At 39.0% G+C, this 11,215-nt stretch overlaps 1 protein-coding gene across 2 annotated transcripts in view; it reads left to right on the top strand.

Moving 5' to 3' along the window:
* negr1 (neuronal growth regulator 1) overlaps positions 1-11,215 on the top strand; it is a 131,912-nt gene that overhangs the window by 49,735 nt on the left and 70,962 nt on the right. The gene's annotated exons all lie outside the window — the stretch shown is intronic.

Genomic DNA, 11,215 nt, shown 5'->3' with positions numbered 1-11,215 from the left:
GCGATTGTGTGATTGTGCACTAATGTGAGTCCTCATCATGGAAATAGCTGATATTAGCCATGGTTAATTAAAATGAGTAAGGACAAAGGTCAGCCACTCAGCTCTCACGTCTCTCTTCTCTGGAGAGGGAATAGATACAACACAAAAGAGTAACTTAGGCATTTTTATTTGGTCTTTTAGGTAAAACAGCTCAACATAAAGATAGACTGCACACTGTTACTGCTGTACATTTACTTTACCACATTTAATCTAACCAGCATAGCTCAAATTGTCACAGTTTTCTTAATCTCAGATTCAGAGTGATCCATTATGGAAAGCTTGATTCTCTCTGCATGACAATTCTGGATCCACTGGAGTGATGTTTTTGTACTCTGTAGTTTCAAATGCACATTTACAATTGTACATCAAAATGAGTTTTAAATTATAGTAATGGGGTCGTTCAAAAGCAGAAGAAAATGTAGACACACTCCCTGAGAATTTTTCTTGGACGTTGTCCCACTTCAATTATCCTCCCTTTTCCAACGTATTCCCTACATGCCAGTCCTTGTGGATGACATTAGATTAATTGGCAGGAAAAATTCCTCTCACTGTTGCTGATAGTAAAAAACATTTCGTCAAACGCAACAACAATTGTTGTACAAGAATGCATGCACAGACGTCTAATACCATGATAAAAAATTAAATAAAACCTTACCAGTGTAATAAAGATGGTGAAAATCGAATCAAATCAAATCAATAAATTAATTTAAAACAACCATTCAAAAATCATGGTTATTGTAACTTCTCAAATGGCTTCATTTAACTGAAAAGGGAACTTGTACTTTATTTGAAACACTCCCTGTTAACTGATGATTCGCTCCAGTTTCACATTATTGTGCTGTTGTTACTGTCATTACAAAAACATAATCACACCATACTAGCCTGATAATCAGACTGAATATGCTATGCTACCACTCAATATGCAGATTTAAGAGTTGGGCCTGGAAGCTGTTGCTGCATCAAACAATTTTTGTGGCCATTTATTTTTTATTCCCACCTACGAAGCTGGCCTGGCTGTTTTTTTTCAACAGGGGAAAAAGCAGTCAATGAGCACAAAGCTAGACCTGTTTGAATTGCTCAACTAATGGTAGATGTGGGCAGCAATTTAGAGGTCTGGAACCAGGCTAATGCCCCTACTCACCACGCTTGCTCTCTTTTCCAACAAGAATAATAGTTCTCAATGACTAATTAATTCCAAGCAGTTCTAGGTTGCTTTCCTTTTTATCTGTGTAAATAAAACTCAAAACTTCCTGCAGATGTTTCACATAAAATGCTGACCAAAAATAACACCAGACTGGTGACCTGCACAAACTTTGTTTTCAACACAGTCATCGTCTGTAGTTGAAATCATATTTATATGATGCTGCTTCCCCACAAGGTCCAAACTGGCCATCATCCAACATTTTCCTTGCAGTCTCAGGCTCTCCTCCACTTTATAGTGTGTAGCTGTTTACACTGTAAAGCTGTGGAGAGCATACTGGTGGAAGGAGACAAGGTTAATCTAAGATGAGAGTGCAGATTGTGGAGGTTTAAGAGGTGCATCAGAAATAGTTCTCGCTGTTTGATGACTTACAATGTGAAGGCGTCTGATACAAAAATTGGTCAATTAATCTGTTTGCCGATAAATATGTTGATAATCGATTGTTTAAGTAATTTTTAAGCTAACATGCCATTTCCAAATGTCAACATTTTTCAGAAAATAACTGTGACAGACCTTTTTCCTTACTGTCTGGCTTTCTTTTTATCTGAACAATTAATCAATCATCAAGGAAATAATTGTTCAGATTGATAAGGGAAATAATAATTAGTTGCAGCTCGAGTCTTGCTTTTATCTATTTCAGTGACATAAGAGTTTTAAAAATATGTCTGTCTTTTTTATTACTACTATCTGCAAGCATTAACCGCCCACACAGAAGTCTTTATCTTTCTTGTCTCCGTCTTTATATGTTTTAAAAGTATATGAATTAAAGAAAGAGCACGTGGGTGTTCGTTAGTTCGTAATGCTAAGGTCAGTCAGTTAACTGAAAAGTGAAAAAGTGCTGGAGAAGGCAAGTGGAACCTTTCTTTAGCCCTTCTCCTTTTGTAGATGGTGGTGTATTTACTGAAAATATAGAAAACTATATTTACTTTCTAAAATGATTTTTGTTGAATTCTGGAAATGCAGGAAACACCATGGAAGACGAGACGGTCAAATTGAGTGTGACAACAATCTAAATTCAGAATTTCATCCACCAGTGGTGTTAGGCCATGGCTTTTCTGGTGCTAAGCAGTTGGTCCAAAGAGGTATAAATCACAGCAGAGACATGGATTCTCTCACTTCTCCTCTAGGCACGGTTTATCATACAGTACAACCTCCATCAACAGTGGGATAGCTGTGAAACAGATTTGCTGGGGGTGAAGCATTGGCAGACATCAGAGATACACTGGCCTTAATTGGGCAGATAAATATCACAGGCTGCGCTCCCTGGCCCTACAGCACACAGCTGCATACATCACCCTGAATGCAGACTGACCACCAGCAGTGGGGTGCCGCCCGCCTGTCTCATCCCTGAAACTCATCTGCCCAAAGTGCAATTAAAGAGCAGTGAGAGATTTCCTCTAACAGTCTGCTTCTTTGACTTGTTGACTCGAGCTGTATCGAGTTCCAGCTGCAGAAAACCTCTTGCTTTGTTAGAGAATCCTGTTGTCAGCCTTACATCACATCTTATAGTAGCAGAGGATGCATTATCAAAGGCCGGAAAAACCAGGCAAATCAAAGAAGGGACACTTTCTCATTTAAAAGGATCAGAGTCACTGATGTTCCTTACAAACATAATTATTTTAACAATCAGCGCTCTGGAGTAACAACGTAAACAAATAGCAAGAACTGACATCTGTATTCTGCAAAGTACAAGCTCAGGGTTTTTAATAATGAGCGACTTATTGAATAGTCATGACTTTGGCCTTTCCAAAGCCCTCAGTGGGTACAAATTGCCCTGTATTACCTACGTGTTGTTTAGCCCAAATCTTCTCCTACCAGCCCACGGGGCAGATCGTGAAGAAACGCAGTCAATACTGGGCACCATCAGAGAATGTGGCAGCTGACACACACAAATAACAATACACATGCTGTAAGCACACACCTCCAGTGTTTGTGGTTGTGCACAGATTCACATACCACACACGTGCACATATACACAGACACACACATTCATACGCTCTGAGAATAATCACTAATCCTCTTCAGCACTTGAACCTTGAAATGTTTGGCAGCCAGGGCTATTTATCATGGACTTAAATGACTCACCAATGAGAGAAATAAATCAGGACAGAGAGAGACAGAGAGGAAGAGAGAGTTTGACAAACAATGCATGAACGTGTTTGGAACCTCATCCCACAAAACTTCTTTGTTCACGGACAGTTCACTGCCCTTCGTGAAAAGGCTTCTTTTGTTCCTGGTGACCCAATCAGAGATACATATTAATATTTCAAGGTAATAGCTTAATGTCATTACAAATGAATGAACAAAGACAGGGAATTGCACATTGCTCTGATGATGATGGGTCCTTGAGAAGCCCAAACTAGGATATTTTAAAAGACACTCGTCATAACTATCAAGGGCACTATGACAAGTATGACAGTATCTGTGCCCAAAAAGGCTTTCCACATCTCTGAGTATTCATTTCCCAGCACCAAATTGGGTAGTTTTAATAAAACGACATGTCTAGAAAATGCAAATGGGAGTTAGTATTTTATACAGATTACACATCAACACGCACTGCCTTGTTCTGATTGGATTAGACTACAGCATGATTAAATAGCAGTGATTTTTTTGGGAGAGGATCTTGAACTTTGATCCTGAATTTTAATAGATAATGATGACATGTGAACCTGACTGCAATAACAGTGGCACCAGAAGCAGTACGTCTGTCTTGACTCAGTACATATTTGGGGTATGACAGAGGAGCAAGGAGTCAGTAAAGAGCAAATCCAACCGCCCGCTGAGTCAAGCACCTTCCTTATAACTGTAGTGTGTGTCTGCTAGCTGCCAACTGCTCTCTCCACATTAATCACGACCCAGGTTTGAACTTTGACCTTTAGCGCTGCATCAAGGCCCAGTGACAGATGGAGACAGAGCTTTGTGTCCCCACGTCAGATCATCCATTTGACACACACACATTCACACACACACATTCACACTCCTCACACATGGGCTCAGAGCTGAGATGCACAGAGGATCACCCTTAGCAACGGTCGTTTGGTCACCGGCTGATATTTCGTTGTTGGAAAGCAGTGTGCCCTCTGACCGTCTCAGTGTCTCATTTCGACAATACACTATTTGAAATAGGCCTTGTGCGTGTCCGTGCCTATCAAAGACGCTCTGTAGCCACGCCGCTAATTGAAAAACCAGTGATCATGCTGGAGAGCAAAAGCAGAGTGGCCCATGCAGAGGAATTTTGTTTATCATAAGCAAGATGCTGAGGCTGAAAGACACTGATTAGCATGAATAAATTAGAAACTATTTTAATAAGTGGGTGATAGCTTATCTTTGAATTACATGCCCAGTGCAGCTCTCCCATTGAAGATTAATTGCCTCTCACAAGGTATTTCGAAAAGTTCATTTTCATCAATTGATTTCCCTTAATTCATGAATTCCCTAGAAGTGCATGAAATTGGTAACAAGCTCTCCATAATCACGCTTTCTGCATCGTTAAACTCATCGGCAATTACTCATCATATGTATCGGTTGTGACATTTGCGGAAGCATGTTATTTTTGCACCATTAGGTCATGACAGGATTATTATCATAAACTAATGGTTAATTACAAGCTGAACAAAAGTGGCGTTCATAGTTTGCTCAGATTTCTGTAGAAAGCAAATCTCGCTTCTAGCTTGTTCAATAGTGAAACATTGTTTTCTTTTTTTATCGTTTATCAGCCGGATCCACTCAGTATCTGCCAAAAAAATTACTTACAAACAATGAGTATGACCAGTACAACACCGAAAAGCACACGTTCAGTGTTGATGCTTGTATCAAGAACTTCAATATAGTGAAAACTGTTTCACTATACTCCGACAACCACCGTACATTGCAGAGAGTTTTTGAGACTGGAGGAGGAATTGTTCAATGTTTTCTCTTTCTCGACTGCTATCATCACCTCACCAGTGCATTATTGTTACTACAGTACAGTATTGGGGTCATTTCTGTTTCAGTCAGAGACAGGAATACTGCCTTGAAGCAAAAAAAGTGGGCCACTGAAATAAATTGAGAGAAGAATATAACTTTAGGGTTACAACTAAAGTAATGGCCATAGATTTTACTGTAAGAATGTATGCCAGGTGCCTTTACAGTGATACACTGAGGTGCTTATTAAGTCATGGCAACAAAAATAACAACTGGGTCACACCTACAAAAAAAAGCTACCACAGAGGAATCCCGTGTTTGTTTTATAGTTTACACAACATTAGACACATTTTAATATAGAAAATGCCAGTTTCTGATCTGCAGTTGACATATAGTATATCATACTGTACTGTTCCCACCCTATCACACTATCATTGGTCCCTGAGGCGAACTCCTGCAGTACATTAATAGGGTAAATCACTGGATTCATCATACATAATGATACCATTATGGAATAATGTTCATCAGCTAATGTGCACTTGCCGGGAATCTATTTGTGTCTTTAGCCGTTTGCTGTCTGCTACAACTCCTCACATCTCAGTTCTTTATTAACCCACACAACATCAAAGCCACAAGGAGATCTTAGAATATGAAGAGATGCCAAAAACAGACAAGCAATAAGGGCTGATGAGGTTTTATGTCTCTGCCCTGCCATTCCAGCACTTAGTCCACCTCCTCTATTGCTGCTGGGCTCAAATAAATGGAAAGAAAAAGAAAACTTCCCTTTTTTTCTGAACATTTTATTGCTTTTATTATGGCGTATGGTGTGTGTTTTTCTGTTGAAAATGATTGAGATTGATATGTTTAATAATGTTATGAGAGAGCGGCAGGTGATATTGGCGGTAAAGCAATAGAGTGACTTTCAAAGTTTATGGGTTGGAAGTCAAGTAGGCTACTGTATGCTAATACTTTAAAAACACACACTGCAGGTACAAGAGCATGCACATAGATAAACACAAACACACACCAGGCTGGCAGTGTCCCTGGAACACATTTTATATCCCAAAAGTCAACAATTATACTAAATTATTACACATATTTTTAAAGGTTTTTGGACAACACATTATAAGTCTGACTTCTGTCTGAGGGCCATGAAATGATGGCGTGCCAGACAGTCTTTACAATTAATATTACATATATTGCAAAATTGGAAGGCCAAGAATTTTTCAGACACCAAGATTATGTGTTTTTGTCATGAGCAGTGGAAAGGCCTTGCCAATAATGACAGATTTGTCTTTCTACTTGAATGAACTTTTCCCAAAGTTAAGTACTACAAATTGTCTGTGCCTGCTTTATGACACTGCAAATGGAGGTAATCCCTTTGAGTAATATAATCTGTCACTGTTTATGTTTAGTTTCCGTGTCTGACACCTAATTAACGGACTGGAAGTTGGTTCATTTTTGCTGCCTGCAGTGAGGAAAGGGAATTGAAACCTTTTAGGAATAGCTGTGTGGGAACTGTCTCATTACTGAGGTGTATATTACACCCTACAAACACAGGTATATTTTACAGGTATATTATAATCCATCTGTATCAATGTCATCTCTAACAACCTGCGGTTTAGGGAAAGCTTTGAAGTAGGTAATTGTAGAATTGCAAGAAGCTATTCAAATATCTCCTCAGGATTTCTTCATAGCATCAAGCAAATCTGAAAAGTAAAACTAAAATCTGCCACTAATCCAATTCAAAGTGCTGCATGTCGTTGATTAAGGACGATCTGTCCTAAGATCCACAAGCATCTGCGTTTTAATAAGACCATTACATCGTATTGTGTTTGGTCAGGGCAATTACAACACATTCGTCGGATTCTGGAGTTGAATTACAGAAAATAAAACAGGAATCTCTCTCCTTTTTCTCCCTTCCTCCTTCTCAGCTCCTCTACTACTGCCGTCCATTACAACAAGTGGCCGGGCTTCCCCTCTGTGCTCTAATTGGAAAGCTGGATGGCAGTAGATTTAGCCAGTAATAGGGTCCTACAATTTGGTAGCAGAAGCCATCCTGGAGAGGCCTGTCAGAATTTGTAGAAGAGCCCAGTTGTGCGCATCCCACTTTGCAGCTCCAGAAGAAAACCCCTGCATTTTAATAGTGCAGCTGTAAGCATTTCCGTAATTCAAGGTGGCGTCATTAGAGGCTTATTTATTCACCCGAGGTGTCTGCCAGGAGGGAGATGACGCCGCCCAGATCAGCTGTGGCAGCTCACTCTCAGCACCTCCTGCAGGGCTGGAGAAGGGGAAATTACAGAGGAATGGGCAAACACGACAATCATAGCATCGTTACTGAATTAGCACATAAAGAAAACAACAAGCTGTGTCTGTAGGTATAGGGAGATGGGTTATATTCTGTTGTTAAAGGGGCAGAGTTTGCAGAGGTGGAGGAGGTTTAAAAAAGGTATAATATAGGGCATTTAGAGAGAAGCAGCCTAGGAGAAAAATGATAGTAAAGCAGGACTTTACAGGCTTTCAAGGTAATGTGTCACCCAAGAAATTTGCAAGCGATTCCCCAGAACAAGGTTTAAAAGGTTTTTCACAGCAATATTCAGACGTGAGCACAATTTCTCTCTAACTTACTCTAACCAAGTAGTCTTTTTTAAGTTAACTGTACCTTAACTGTAACGTATTTTTATTTTATTGTTTTTACCTAAACAGTTACCGAACTTCTGGACCAAGGGCATTTTTTCAGAATATCAATGCCACTCTCATATCTGTCCGTTAAAATATGAAAATACACCCAGCAGCCGTTTACCTTACCGTTGCACAAAGACCGGAAAGCTAGTCTGGCTCTCTCCAACAGTAACAAAATCTACCTAGCAGCACCTCTAAAACTCACTGAACAACACTTTGTAATTGACATTTGCTGTTATGTTTTCTAATGGTACTGGGTACTTCATGTCATTGTTAAAAGAAATGTCAAACTTTTTTTTTAAAACTCCCACATATTTCATTTGTTTAAATAGGAAAAAATATGTTTTAAAATGACTAAATTCCTAGTTTTATGGGGGTTTGGCGCTGGACTGTTTCTTGCTGGAGGTAGTAATTTACTGGAGTCATTGCTGGTTGCCTGGCAACTGCTCGGAGCCAACAAATAACCCCCCGTAAAAGTGGTGAATTGTCATTTTTACAGTTGGGCTTTTGTTTGATATAGCGTGTTAATTAGTGAGTTTAAGAGGTGCTGGTAGGCAGATTTTGTAACGGATGGTAAGAGCCAGGGTAGCTTTTTCCCACTGTTTCCAGTCTTTGTGTTAAGCTAAGCTAGTTGGCTGCTTGTTGTAGCTTCACATATAATGGACAGATATGGGTGTGGTATTGATCTTCTCATCTAAAATATGCAATAAACACATTTCCGTAGATGTGAAACTATTCCTTTAAGAAAGTTTTTCAGTTTTTGAAAACCAATACTCTTTCATAATTAGAAGGATGTTTTTCAGCATATTGATACTCGTCTCTGGCTTTGGGTCCATATCACCTGGCGTAACTAGATATCAGCATAACAGCATCCATTTCAACTGTGTTATACTATAGTCTATGTATGCCAATAATTTAAATATAAAATTTGTAGAAATTGGCACCTGGAGCGAGCGGCCAGAAATTGATTAGTATTTAATGTTGCTTTCTGAGGTGTGGCAATGACTTTAAACTGCCACTGACATTCGGATATACTGCCTAAAGAATTCATGTTATCATTTTAGCTCAAAGAGAAACATTGTACCTGTAGACTCTTTTTCTTTCGTTCAATCCAAGTGCTTTTTTTATTTCAGTGTAAAATGCAACACAAAAACTCAGAAAATGTTCAGAGCTGGTGTGACCAAAGGTTGAATGCTTTAATTAGGTAGGCATATTTTTCACATATTTCTGCATCAGAGTGATGTGAAATGCTGTCAAGTAAGATCATGGCAGAGCTACCATAAAACCCCATTTAATATCATTATCCTCACTACAAGGTTAATATTGCGCCCTTTTGGTGTTGGCTTTTAACATTGTTGATAGTATGTAAACTGGACTGTACAATTCTGACCACTCGCACACACATACACACAATCTTAAGAATGATTAGTGTCTGAAATTACCCAGTAATAAGTTTCACCATTAAGAGCCAACACAGAAGTAGAAAACCGAACACTTTTGCAGCCACTTGGTAACTGGATTTTCTCATTAGTGGGTGTGGAATTTCAAATAGATTTGTGTTTTTATTTGCCAAATGGAAACCCCCTTCAGCCCTTAATATCAAGTGTCCATCCTATGGCAGCAGTAATGCTTGCAATGTCTCAGCGCTGTAACCTAGCAACGAGACCCCCACTTATATAATATCTTGTTTATGATGTGTTTTTTTTTTCAATAAGGAACAACAGATGACAAAATCATATTTTGTGCATTATGCAATAGCTGTATCCGAAGTCCTTATATCACACATTCACTATTCTCCAGATAATAATAAATGCTTCATACGTAATAGTGAGCAGTAAATTGACATTCAGTCATCCTAGTCATTTTGCACCACAATTAGTTGTAATTTTAGCAAAACATAGTTAACATGCAATGGACACGATATTCCTTGTTCTACTGGTGGAATTTTTAAACTACTAACATAGGAAAATGAGAGTGACTCACATAAAGTTGATGAAAGTGAATATCAGGACATTGTTTTACTTCTTACCTAAAGCAGTTTCAAAAAAAATCCAAACACCTAAGGTCTGAATTGTTTGATGGTGTCTAACTACAATAGTTTATAAAGAAATGGAACAAAAACATGGGTTATTGTCTGCTGAATAAATTACTGTTCAGTTCCTCACAAACATCCACATTCCGTAGATGATAAAAGTTTGCCACATCTTATTGTCTAAAGTTTGTCTGTTTGTCTATTGATCTTTTATTCTGTTTCCCGGACTTGGTTGTTATTCTCTACTTGGGCAAACAGTGTTATACAGTAAAGCAACTCATCTGTAGTGGCTCTGAGCTAAAAAACTGAGGGCTCTTCATCTGAACCTTTGAAAACCTCCTGCCAAGAGAGATAGGATCAGTAGACAACCCCAACATTTTCAATTTTGTGCTATCAGACACTGAGGAGATGTGTCAACAGTGGGGTCCTACAGCAAGTAAACACAGGAGTCTGACAAGCAATAAGCTAGATTCAACATCGCCTCCGGTCCTCTCCCACTGAAGGTCCCCCACTTTCGTCTCATTTAGATCCAGATCTGTTGATCAAAAATGACGCCTATCCCCCCACAAAACAGAAAACACCAGTGATGAGAATGTTTTCCGGGGCACTCCCTCATATCATCGAGGGTAGTGCCTGTGTAAGGCTGGGTCAGTACAGGCTGGGGGAGGTACCATTTGTGAATGATAGATGTGTTTTTCCTTGAGCCATAGAGGTTCCAGTTATATGAGTATTAATACTTTTAATGATGGACCATCCTGTATTTGACTGTAGGCTGTATTTGCTTTTATTATACAATTAGTGCACATGGTTTTAATGTAGTAATGTGGGCTTCATGTTGACAATAGATATTTTTTTTCATTATGATGCATTATGGTGCATATTGTTTTGCTTTTCATTTAAATTTTACAACATTGGAAGAGGGAAGACAAGGGCAGTAAGATTAATATAAATAAGTATAAAAAAAACAAATTAAACATATGGTTGATGTTGTCATTATTCATAATGTGTGTTCTAAGCAGCATCCTCTGTATTGTTGCTCATAATACAAGCGAAGAGGAGCAAATGAGGGTGGCAGCAGCTAAATTGAACAGAGCTCAGTGACAATAGAGACCATATGACTTCCAAAAAAGTGTTGGTGGGTTTAAAGTGGAACTCGGGAAATTGTTGAATCAACTTTTCTTTTGTTAGTTTTTAGCAGGCATCAGGAGGGATCAGAGGGCAGAATAGTTTGAAGCCCCAGACGACTGAGAAGCCATTACTGTATGGCACAGTCCACTGCAGAAAAGCTCCCTCAGAGATTCAAATCTTGCCGATTAAAATAGTGTCTCATAAGCCTGTGTGTGTGTGTGTGTGTGTGT

Source organism: Morone saxatilis, unplaced genomic scaffold, assembly GCF_004916995.1.
Source record: "Morone saxatilis isolate NCDOM2014 unplaced genomic scaffold, NCSU_SB_2.0 Contig12, whole genome shotgun sequence".
NCBI classification, from domain to species: Eukaryota; Metazoa; Chordata; class Actinopteri; family Moronidae; genus Morone; species Morone saxatilis.
Note: the sequence above shows the minus strand (reverse complement) of the source record. Positions and strands in the feature narration are given on the sequence as shown.